General features: G+C 54.6%; 1 protein-coding gene across 2 annotated transcripts in view; it reads left to right on the forward strand.

The window, feature by feature from the left end:
• The first annotated feature begins 287 nt into the window (after positions 1-287).
• LOC105496472 (cadherin 22) overlaps positions 288-12,747 on the forward strand; it is a 135,815-nt gene continuing 123,355 nt past the window's right edge. Inside the window, exon 1 of one of the 2 annotated variants that reach the window (XM_071079203.1) lies at positions 288-660. The gene's annotated coding sequence lies outside the window, so the exon portion shown is untranslated. The remainder of the gene's footprint in view (positions 661-12,747) is intronic. The other variant, XM_024797501.2, reaches the window with a different exon arrangement.

Here is a 12,747-nt window from a genome sequence, read left to right on the forward strand (position 1 = left end):
CGTGGTAGTCGGGGGCGGAAATGGGAAGCCGTAGTTGCAGTAAAATCAGGTGGGGGAATAAGCTCCGGTCTCAAGCTGCGGCCACCGGGGGAGCTGCCAGGCGGGGAGGTAGATGGTCCCCCTCCTGGGGGCGCTCCCTCCGCGCGGATCTAGGGTTGGAGGAGGGAGGGGCACTGTCCCCTGTGGGGTTTCCTGGGACTGGGCCGCCCGAGAGAGGGAAAGGCCGTCCCCTCGTGGCGTAGGAGGGGCGCGATCCTTGGGGCGGGGGCCGGGGCTCCCCGGCTGCGGGGGTCCGGGCCCGGCGGCCGCCTGCTGCTCGGCACTGTGCGGCGCTCCTGCCCGGCGGGCGCTGCATTCTCCGAGTCTCCACCAGAGGCTGCGGGAGGAAGGAAGGGATCCGTCCCTTGCACACTTCCCCCCTAGTCAGACACGCACACTCCCTCGCTCCCGCTCGCTCGCTCACTCCCTCGCTCTCTCGCTCTCTCGCTCACACACACGCGCGCACACGCCGCCGCGGCTCCCCCTCTCGCTCCCGCTCTCCCTCCGGCTCCTCCGGGCGGCCGCGGGGCTCCGGACTCGCCCGTCGCCCGCGCCGGGCTTCCGCCCCACGCAGCGTCCCGAGGCGGCAGGACTGGGGGGAGCCCCGGGCCGCTCCCCGAGGTAAGAGCGCGGAGTGCCGCGGGAGGGGCGGCCGGATCGCCGCCGAGGGGAGGCTGCCCGGCGGGGAGGGAGCCCCCTGGTCGGCGGGAGCGGCCGGGCAGGCGGCGCGGGGGGCGAGCCTCCAGCCGCAGGAGGAGCCGGGGTGCCTGCGCCCGGCCCTGCGCGCCCCCTCCTCTCGGCGGGGCGGGCGGGGAGGGAGTTTCCCACGTCCAAACTTTCCCCGGCGCGGAGCCGAGCCGCCTCTCGGCCCAAAGCCCGCAGCCCCCACCCGTCCCCACAACCTCGTCCGTCGCGCGCCCGGGAGCCTCCGGGACCCCCGCGGGCCGAGGGGTGGCAACGCCAGGGGCCGAGCCGGCGCTCCAAAAGGAGCTGGGAAGGTGGCGCACAGCCCTGACGCGAAGGCTGGGACCCAGGCGTTCCCGGTCCCCCAACCCTGCTAGCGGGGCTCGGCTCCCCGGCCCCTCCCAGAGGCGGGGTCCGGGGCCGGGAAATACCGCACGGCGCGAGCGTGTGCGCGCGGTGTGTGTGTGCGAGGTCGTGCCGCGTCCGGGGGCACCCGGAGGCTGACTCCAGCCGCGGCGACACGCATGGCTCTGGCCCCCTCTGAGCCGGGGAACCGGCCCACAGGGACCCCTGCCGGCCCCACCCGCGCGACCCTGTTGCCCTCTGGCCGTCGGGCGGGCTGGCGGTGAGCGAGGACCAGCGCTGCCCTCTTCCTTAGGACTCGACTTCGGAGACACCGTCCCGGATTCGGAAGAAGGACCGGGCCCCCGACTGCCTAACGTCCAAAGAGATTGCCACTTAGGGCTAACCCTCGGGGGCCGCGGCGTTTACTGGGAAGAGTGGACTGCGTGGGCGCGCAGGGTGCTGGGCAGCCCTGGGTGGGCACAATGTGGACCCGTCTCGCTCGCGCCTCCCGGCTGCCTCTTCTCTGGCACTGTCGGGCCCTGTCCCAGGCGTGGCTGCAGCGGGCAGAGCTGATCCCGGGTCCCCCGAGGTCTCCCCGAGGTGCAGGGCACCCCCTTGTGGCGGGCAGAGAAACTGCTGTTTGAGGCCGCTCAGGGCTTCCAAGGCGCTCGCTCCTGGGAACCTCTTCTCTCCCACCCCTTCGGGCGTCGCCAGGGTTGCGAATGCCAGCTTCTTTTTCCCTGGGGCTGATTCCAGCACTCCCCAGCTTTCTGGAGCTGGCCAAGGTGCCCCCAGCACAGGCAGCGGCTCATTCGAGGGCTTTGGCTGTTGCCAGCTCTCTGTGGCCCCTCCACTCAGGTTCAGGATCTCATCCTCTTCTCCCACTGGTCAGCGCCACTACCCTATATCAGCATCACCACTGCCCTGGGGCCCAAAGGCTCCACCCTAACGACCATGACTCTTTGTCCTTCATTAGTATCCCGTGTATGTGTCCTTCAGTGCCCACTCCGTCCCCCTCAGTTGCCTCTAGTCTACAGCCCTTGTTGAAATTTGGCCTCTACACCCATAGTGACATTCTTTGGTCTTTGCCCATCGATGACCATTTCCCCGTCCTCCAGGACCCATCTTCTGTCCTGTCTGCCTCAGTTTTTCTGTAGCACTCACCTGTTCCCTGCCCCAGTCATTTCTCTACTTCACCCTTATTTCCCTCCTTGTCCCAGTGTCTGGAACTCTCCTCTTCCATTCCTCCTGGAAGGGAAGGGCATTGCCAACATTTAAACACTGCTTCCTGGAGATGTCCATGTGCCCTTCTGGGACCACCACTGCCAGTGCCTCGGGGGCAGGTACTTTATAAAGCCAGCCAGGTCTCTCTCAGCTAAGGGACACCTGTACCTCTTATGCGTCCCCATCGAGGGCCCCTGGAGATGAGAACCCCTTTCCCTATTCCTAACTGCGATCAGCATATTGGAGACCACCTGGGCTGCCCTCTTTTCTATTTTCAAGGATTGGCAACAGCGGCCCGAGGTCACATGGTAAGCTATACCCAGAGCCAGAATAGGAACCCAGGCATCTTGACTTCCAGGCCTCACCAACGCTCCTTATGTGTTGGGTAGGCCTGGGGCAAAACAGAGCCATTTCTTGGCTTCATGCTGCAGGCAGGACAAGAAGACGCTTGCTTAAATCCAGCATGAAGTGTTCAAGTTAGACCCCAGTGCTCCCAGTCCAGTGCGGGAAGAAAGCTGTTGAATGCCTTTAGCAGAGAAGCCAAGTAGCAGAAGCAGAGGACAAAGTTTGGCCCCTAAAAGTGTGTTGTGACCTCCGGGTGAGTCACAGCCTTTCTGTCAAAAGGGTGGCTGTGATCTCAGGATGTTTCTGGTCGTGCTCTGGAATAATCATACCTGGAGGCTGGAACCCCCGATGCCCCTGCTGCTTCCCCAGGCATTGGTCTTTCTGAGGGCTTTGCAGGAGCGCTGCTTTCTGAAGCCCTCTGACAGGGCCGGGCCATAGCTGGGGCAGGGAGCCCAGGAGGGCCCGTCTCTTCCCGAGTTGGCAAAGTTCGGAGCAGCCAGTTTATTTACCACATGGGCGATAAGAGTCAGCCAATTAAACTTCCTCTCCTCTCTCTCTGTTCTTCCCCCTCCCCTTTTTCTTCCATCAGGAAACTCCAGTCTGAAATGCAGCCTCAGGTAGAGGGAGAGAAAGTGAATGATTTCTGTTTATATAACACAGGCAGCAGCTGGCACTGCACGGCCTGGGAGAGAGTGGGGGAATAGAAGACCCTATGGTGGTGGGTGGGCTGAGGCCTCACGGCCGAGGACTTCCTCATTCCTCCCCATAGCTGAGCCAGGAAGGGTGCTGGGGCTGGGGACCAGGTGGGGAATCAGGCTGAAAGGAAACCCAGGCCTCAGGCCAGGCTCAGAGAGAAAAGCCTCATGCCCCCAGCAAGAGTGGGCACACCCTCCACCCTGGGTTCCTCAGAGCACCTTTAAGATGGAGCTCTTGAGTCAGGGCCTCTCCTTCCTAGAACCTTGTGTTTTGATTCTGGCCCCTGTAGAGAGAGCCTAGATATTTCACCACCAGGACAGGCTCTGACCTCAACTTTTCATCAGGGCAGGTGGGCATGGTAGGACTGTCTTTCCCTTCATGGAGGAGACAAGGCCTAACAAGAAAGTTGTCTGTGGAGTGATTTGAGCTCTGTGTATCTGGCAGGAGGGACATTTTCTCATTGTTGATGATACAGAGTGGCTACTTGGAAACAGAGGTGCAGGACAGGAAGGCTGGGGGCATGGCTGTTATATGCAGTTGGGCAGGTTGTTGACTGTCCAAGGACATTTAATGCAGGAGGAGAGTGGGGACTGAAATCTATTTTAAGCTCCACTGTCCAAGTCAGGTGCCTGCCTGGAGGAGGGGAGCATCTTTCTCTAATTTGCAAAAAGGCTTCATATGCTTACCAGCCATGGCCTATGGGGTGGCTTACCCCCAGAGAAGGATCCCTTTCTTTAATTACTCCAAAGGTGGCCCATCTGGGGGTTAAGGATATGTTCACTGCTCACTCCTTAGCTCAGTTCTCTTACAATGGGCACACACCTTTCTGAATATGTGGATCTGATTTCAAACACATGAGGTGCAGAAACCTGGAGGAATTCCCTTCTCCCCCCACATTTCCCTCCACGCCCCATCAGCAGGCTCCTTCCTGCTGTCACATTGGGATTAGGCTGGGAACTTCTTGCTTTGTCGTCAGACCCACAAGCCTTCAGCCATCCACTTGTTACCAGCTCTTTCCTGTGCATAATATAAATAGATGATTAAGCGCGTAGGCATTGGAGTCCAACCAGCCTGAGTTTGTGACTTGCTGGCAAGTTACTTTGCCTCTCTGAGCCTCAGTCTCTTGCTCTGTGAAATGGAGGAAAATATAATACCTGTCTCATTGGGTTGTTGTGAAGATTAAATGTGCATGAGCATGTATGGTCCTGAGCACGATGCCTGGCACATAGGACACCCCATACGTAAAGCAGTATCGTTATTATTCGTATCTCTCCATTTGTATTCCTTGGTTCCCATGGGGTAAGGGCAGTGGTTCCTCCCTGTTTGGTTTTGCACATGATTTTGGCTGCCTGCACCCCTGCAGGAGGGGAAGTGAGTTAGGACCACCAGGATCTGTCTCTGACTTCAGGATCCTTCTTCCTTTGCCTTGAGGAAGGTGGAGTCCCTGCATGCAGCCGGCAGTGTAGGAACATGTTCTAGAGTCCCACAGATTCATTTCATCCTAATCTCTACCTTTTCTCCCCTCTCATCCATCTCGCGATCCCTGCTCCAGCTCAGACCTCACTGGCTCATGCCTAACCTGTTGTGGCAGCCTCCTCCCTGGCCTCCCAGCCTCTGATACCCTCCCGCTGCAACCCCTGTGGCAACCAGAGCGTATTTTCTCTAACGCAGGTGGGATCGTGTCACCGGCTTGATTAAAACCCTTCCATGGCTCCCCATTGCCTACTGAATTAAGTCCAGACTCGGCACCATGACATTCAAGGTCCTTGTAATCCGTCTGCATCCTCCTTTATCTCCCACTGTGCTTCCAATCTGACACTCCTGCATCCAGCCCCACCTGCCCTTCCACCTGAACGCCCTTCCCTGAAGATATTCCAAAGCATTAAGGACCCAACCCAAATAGCCCCTTTTCGTTGCATCACCCATCTGCCTGTCTGACCATCCATTCATTATCCAGTTTAAAATATATACATTTACATATATACCTAAAGCATTTACTATGTGTTAAGCATTGTGCTGCATGGTAGAGACACAATGGTGAGCAAGCAGCCTGAATCCCAGCCGACAGGAGTCTGGTGGACCAGGGAGGAAGACGAACAATTCTCGTAACTGTGACAGCCAATGGGCGGGGCAGCAGAGGCTTCTAGGAGGAAATGATGTTGAGGCACACCTGCAGGCTGTCTCGCGGTTATCTATGGGATAAAGGGGGGTAGGGAGGAACAAGAGCAGGGAAGGCAGCCTCCAAGCCAAGGGGTACCAAGGCCCTAAGAGGAGGGAGAATAGCAGAGGAACTGCGAGTTCAGTTGGCTGAAGTGGGGTTCAGGGAGTGGGAGTCACGGGAAACCAGGCCAGCAAGGTGGGCAGCAGCCAGGTCCTGTGGGTCTTGAAAGCCATACAAGGAGCTTGGCCTTCATCCCGAGAGCAGTGGGGAGCCACACACAGGTTTTCAGCATGGGAGCGGCGCATGGAGATTCACCATTAGAAGCCTCATCCTGCTGCTGGGTGGGGAAGACCAGGTCCTGGGCTGCTGGTGTCTGATTCTGAGTCATGGAGGGGCACTCACTCGTGAGGCTTGTGGGAGTGGAATGGATAGAGCTGAGTAACTGCATGGGCATGGGGGAGAGAAGGAGTCCCCATTCCTGGCTCAGGAGGCTGTGTGGGTCGTGAAGATGCTACATGAAGAGGAGAAGGGCTTTCAAGAAGAGGTGGGGACCAGCTGTGGACAGGTCGAGGTGAGATCCTAGTGGGATACATGAGTGGGGATGCCTGATGAATAGTCATGCAAAAACATCTAGGCCCACTCGGAGAGTTCTGGGCTGGAAACAGAGTTTTGAGGCCATGAGGAAGGAGGAGCTCACCATCCAGGATGAGTCTGTAGAATGGAAAGAAGCTTGAGGCGCTCTCAAGGTTTGGGGACAGGTTCATCCCCGGAAGCTTTCTTGGACCCAGCCAGGCACACGTGACTCCTGTCTATATTTTGAACCTCTGTAGCAATTAGTTTAGTTTTCTTTTCTCACTGCCTGCCTTGTGTCATCTGCAGCACATTAGATCAGTGTTTTTCAACTGGGGGCAATTTTGCCCCCCAGAGGACTCTTGGCAATGTCTCGAGACATTTTTGGCTGTCACTACTGTGTAGAAGGCTGCTGCTGTCATCTGATGGGTAGAGGCCAGGGATGCTGCTAAACCGCCTACAACGCACAAGACAGTCGCCCCACCCCACTGCAAAGACTCATGTAGCTCAAACTGTTGATAGTGTGGAGGCTGAGAAACCAAGCCCTGGATGAGAAGATCTTGAAGGCAGGCGCTGGGCTTTCTCATTTTTTCCTCCCTAGGGTCTAGCGTGGCATATGGTGCAAAGCTGCACTCACTCCATTCACTGAATTAAATTTGGGTGTGAGGAGAGGGGGCCTGAGGCCATGTAGCCTTGAAGTCTGAGTTAGAGTTAGGCCCAACTCTAACCAGGGTTGCCTGGCCCCTCCCCAGAGAGCTGGACCATGCTAATACACAGGCACTTAGAGAGGAGAAAAGGATGCACTGGCTGGTGGGGAGCTCCTGGATCCACAGATATTATATATATATATATATATATATATATATATATATATATATATATATATATATTTTTTTTTTTTTTTTTTTTTTTTTTTTTTTGAGACGGAGTTTTACTCTTGTTGCCCAAGCTGGAGAGCAATGGCACAATCTTGGCTCACTGCAACTTCTGCCTCCTGGGTTCGAGCAACTCTCCTCCCTCAGCCTCCCGAGTAGCTGGGATTACAGGCACCTGCCACAACGCCTGACCAATTTTTGTATTTTTAGCAGAGACAGGGTTTTACCATGTTGAGCAGGCTGGTCTCGAACTCCTGACCTCTGGTGGTCCACCCGCCTTGGCCTCCCAAAGTGCTGTGATTACAGACATGAGCCACCACACCCGGCCATATATATATATTTAATAGGCAAGTTACAGATAAACAAAATGAGAAATATGACAACCTAGTGATTAGGTGCACGGGCTCTGGAAGCAGACAGAGCAGAGTTGAAGTTCCGACTCTGCCACTTAATAGCTGAGTGAACCTCAGTTTCCTCATCTAGAAAATGGTTTTAATAAAACCTACCTCCAAGGACTCTGGAGCAATGAAGTAATACAGACAAAGTGCTTAGCACTGCACTGGGCTCATAGGAAGTATTTAATACAGAGTGATTCTCTATGTGTGTGCGTGTGTACATTTATATATATATGTATATATGTATGTATCTTTTTATATATGAAAGCATTTTTAATTAGCCATAATTTTACCACCACTTGGCTACCATTTCAGTGCATATCCTTCTTGACATATATAGATTTTTAAAAAATAAAAATGGCATCTTGCTTTATACATATGCCTCCATAACCTGCTTTTTTTCACCCTATAATATATTGTGAATGTCTTGCCATTTCGATAAATATACATCTACATCATCATTTTTTAAGAGCTGCATGGTTCTCCATTGTGTGGCTGGCCCATAATTCATTTAACCAGCCCCCACTGTTGGACATTTGGGTTGTTTCCAATCCTTCGCTATTACAAACAATTCTGCCATGAACATCCTTGTACACAGATCTACACGCTCTTGTCCGATGATTTCTTCAGGGACCACTTGGACATTTTTGGCAGGAGGCGCGTGGCCCTGACCAGATTCCTCAAGTAGAAGCCCTTGGGGCCAGCTAAGAGGGGGCTGGGGGTCCCTGGGGAAGGGAAGGATGCTGGATGGCAGAGAACTGTTTTGGCTTCTGGAAAGTGGGTCCAGATGTTAACACCACAGACCCCTCTGTGAGTGAAAAAAGCAGAAGGCCCCGCCCCGTCTTCTTTGTTGTCACCGTAGTGTTTGCAGAGTAGGGGAGGGGAGCTGGGGAGGTGGAGTGTGTGCGTGTGTATGTGTGCGCACGCGCGTGTGTGTGTGATGGGCAGAGTGACAGGCACCAGGCAGGCGGGGGACACAAGGTGGATGGGCACAGGCAGACTGATGGATGGGTAGCAGAAGCAGGTGGATCCAGGTCAGCGGGTAGACAAGATGATGGGTAGGTGACAAGCCAGACAGACTCAGGTAACTAGACACAGGACTGTGGCCTCACAGTGGGGCCCACAGGGACCAGAGGCTAAAATTGTGTATTCAGGGACAACAGAGAGTTCCCAGGAGAGGCAGCCCAGCCCCTAGGCCAGGAGGCTGCCAAGGCTTGCGTCTTCTAGGATCCAAGTGACTGTGTTTAGGGTTATGCATTTTTGAGTTGAAAGGGCCTTTAGGGACTAACCAATCCAAGCCCATGATACAGAAGGGAAACTGAGGCCCAGGGAGAGGCTGGAACTTGCCCAGGGCCCTATGGTGTCTCAGAGCAGACTGAATCCTTTGCCCCTAGCTGAGTCTATTTCAGTGTCCATTTATTCAAATGGCTTGAAAAGAAGGGAGATGGGTTGGCAGGGTGGGAGGGGAGCTGGGAGGTCAGAATGAGCCTTATCATGGCTTTTCTCTGCCCTCCCCACTCCAACAGCACTATTCATGACACACTACTGTGCGCTGTTGAGAGAACTGCCTGGGAGCCAGACTTCCAGGGTTCCCATCTTCGCCCTGCCACTTACTAGCTGAGTGACTTTCTGCCTCAGTTTCCTCATCTGTACCTACCTCATAGGATTATTGAGAAGGTGAAATGAATTATTAGAAGTAAAGCACTTAGAACAGTGCACTTAGGCCCATATTCAGTGTTCCATAAGCCTTAGCTACTAATACTGTGCTATTTTGCCCTTATTTTTTTATTGTTTATTTATTTATTTATTGAGACAGAGTCTCACATAGGCGTGAGCCACTGCACCTAGCCATGCCCTTATTTTTCCCCTTGAATTCTGTATATGTTTGTACGCACCTGCATGCTCATACACACATGACTACATGAGCAGGCTGTGTACCTTGGAAGGCAAAGGTTGTGTCTCTCCTGTGTCCTAGCCCTCCCACCATCGGGACCCTATTTGCCAGCTGGGCACATAGTAGGTGCTCCATAAATGCTCTTGAGGAAGTGGCACACTTGGCTCTATCTGGTCACGGGCACCAGGGGAGGCTTCGTGGGGAGGCAGCATTTGAGCTGTGTATTGAAGCTAGGATGATGCTGCCGCAAGTGGAGGGTATGGGTGGAGGTTGGGGGTGCTTTCCAGCAGGTGGGAAGAGCGTGAGCAAAGAGGAGGAGCTTGGCAAAGGCTTGGGTGCCAGCCGGTTGCCCCGTTGACCAGGGCACAGAGGACATGGAGGGGAGGAAAGACAGAGAGGACCAGAAAGGGAAGTTGTAGCTGAATTCAGATGCGTGGAGCTCCAGGCTGAGGAATGTAGGCAATAGGAAGTTATTGAAGGTTGCTGGCTGGAATTAAGCTGTAGAAAGAATTTCCTGTTGGCAGTGTTTTAGGATGGACTTGAGGGAAAGAGAAAGGAGGCAACAGACAGGGGCAGCTGAAATTGTCCAGGAGATAAGTGGGGTGGGGGCTTAATGAAGTTGTAGAGAACAGGGGCCAGGGAGAAAGGCCCCAAGGAAATAGGATCAACAGGACTCAGAGCTGTTTGCTTGTGGGAGATAAGGGAGACGGAGGAATGAAATATGACAAAGCTTCAGGCCTGGTGTCTGGGAGAACTGGGGTCCATTAACCAAACCATTAGGGGAGCCTATACTTGGGATATATAGGGGAAAATTGAGATGCCAGTTGAGATTATTCATCCAGCCAGCATCCCATCTAAGCCAGCCATCCATCCACTCATCCATCCACCCACCCATCCATCCATCCATCCACCCATTCATCAATCCATCCATTTATCCAATCCATCATCCTCCAGCCCACCCACCTCCATTTAAACATCCATCTGCCTGCAGTTCACCCCTCACCCACCTCCACCCATTATCCACCCACCCATCATTTACAGTCATATCACCACCTTTCTTTCCATCTTCTTACTACTCATCTCTCCACCCTCATTCACCCTCGAAGTCTACCAACTTCTCCATCCATCCAAGATACATTTCTTTTTTTTTTTTTTTTTTTTTTTTGAGACGGAGTCTTGCTCTGTCACCCAGGCTGGAGTGCAGTGGCCGGATCTCAGCTCACTGCAAGCTCCGCCTCCCGGGTTTACGCCATTCTCCTGCCTCAGCCTCCCGAGTAGCTGGGACTACAGGCGCCCGCCACCTCGCCCGGCTAGTTTTTTTGTATTTTTTAGTAGAGACGGGGTTTCACCGTGTTAGCCGGGATGGTCTCTCGATCTCCTGACCTCGTGATCCGCCCGTCTCGGCCTCCCAAAGTGCTGGGATTACAGGCTTGAGCCACCGCGCCCGGCCCAAGATACATTTCTTGTGAGCCTACTATGTGCCAGGCTCTGATAAAATCTTAACACAGCATTTGAAGGTACCTGATCCTAAAGATAATGATTAGAAAAGCCAACCAAAAGGACCAGAAGAGAGAAGTTTGAGAGGAGACTTTATGTATCCAAAGCGATGAAGAATGGAATGAACAGTGGCCTGTAGATCAGCCTTTTTGTTCTATTTCCAGGACAGAACAGAGGAAATGGGTTGCACTTGCAGCTAGACAGATTGAGGTTGGCTGTGAGGGAGGACTACCTTATTGATCATTACAGGTGTCTGAAGTACCGACCTGATAATGCATTTGGGCTGTAGGAGGATATCAAAATCTGTAGAGGTGACTTTGAGGAAATGGGTGCAGAGTGGGGCATTTGTGGAGGAGTTAGTAAAGGGAGCGTCAGGATCTTGCCTTGAGGAGAGGTGGGTGGGGGAGTGGTGGAGCAGAGGACCAAGGTGAGGGGACCATCAGGGGCACAGGGCTGTGTAAGCCAAGGAGACAACCCTGTGGCTAGGATGGGTCAGCCGAGGCAGGGCACCCGGGTAGTGGGTCAGGGAGGAGATGGCTGCATTTAATCCCCAAAACAAACTTGGAGGAAGGGCCTTCCCACTCTCTCACTGCCCCTGTCCCTTCATAAGCCACCATTTCTCTCCAAGCCCTCATCCTCTTGGAAAGCCCCAAGCCCCTTCCGGAGCCTCTGACCCCTGCAGGTTAGCCCCCATCCCCTCACTGAGCCCGTGCTCTCTTTTCCGAGCCTTTATGCTCACAAACCCAGCCCTGCAGCCGAGCCCCTGGCCAGATCCCCACCTCCCACAGAGTGCCCGTCTCTTGTTGGAGTCCCTGTCTCCTTGTGGAGGCCTGGTCCTCTCATGTGATAGAGCCCCCAATTCCCCAGAATCTCCACAGAGCTCCTGCACCCCCTGTGAAAGCTCTAACCCTCCACAGAGCCCCCAGCCCTCCTGGAAACCCATCCCGTCCCTGAGCCCCCATCCCGTCCCTGAGCCCCCATTCCGTCCCTGAGCACCTCCTGTCACTTAGCTCCTGGTCACCTTCTGGCATGCCTGCCCCTTCCAGAGCCCCTGTTCTCTCACAGATTTTCTGTCCTCCGAACTGAAGACTCATCTCGTCTCTGAGCCTGCATTCCCTCAAGGAGCCCTCACCCCTACTCACAGAGCCCTGGCCTCCTCACTCAGCCCCTGCCCCTCCTAGAGCCCTCGAGTAGCCCCTGGCTTCCTCCCAGAGCCCTCATGCCACTCTCTGTCCCAGGGTACCAGCCCTTGAGGTCCGTGAGGCACCATCAGCCGGCAGTGGGTGGCCCCAGCTTAAAGTCATTCCCAGGTCTCTGCATCAACTCAGCCAGCTTCAGGCTGGGAAAGAAGCCCCTGGATTTGGGACCATAAGACCCTCCCTGCAGCCTGCCTAGTACCGTGGGGGGCTTTTGGGACAGAGGGACTTGTAAGTCCCCAAGTGGGCTGGGCTAGGGGTGGAGACCTGCAACTTTGGCAGCTCCATTAGACTCGGCTTATGGCCTGGGAGAAGCTGGAGACTCTTGCTGCTTCTGGTTAGAAAAACAATCACAAATTAGAGAAAATGCTTTGGGAAATTGCTGTGCTGCGTGAGAGGGAGGCTGCCTCAGGAGGGAGGGAAAGAGGCTCCTAAGACAGCAATGGCTCCCTGTGGCCTCGCCTGTCAGCGCCAAACCATCTGCTTGGCGTTCAAAGCCCCATCTCGTCATCTGACATGATCACCTGATGAGCTCAGACACAGACCTGCTAGGCCATTGCTCCAGGGCCCATTCCCACCTGCAAACCTTTGCTCACCTGGGCTGTGCCCTTACATCTATTCAATCTCAGCACCCCCTTGCAGCCCTTTGCGAACCATTGTTACCTGTCTTGCTTCTCTAACTGGTCCCTTGAGGACAGGAATCATGTCTTTTGCTAATGGCAGTCAGAGACAGACAGATCTGGGCACCAATCCTTATTGGATACATTTTAGCTGAATGGTTTTGGGCAGGTGTTCGACTTTCCAAGCCTCTGTTTACTCATCTGTA

This window comes from Macaca nemestrina, chromosome 15 (genome assembly GCF_043159975.1).
Source record: "Macaca nemestrina isolate mMacNem1 chromosome 15, mMacNem.hap1, whole genome shotgun sequence".
Classification (NCBI taxonomy): Eukaryota; Metazoa; Chordata; class Mammalia; order Primates; family Cercopithecidae; genus Macaca; species Macaca nemestrina.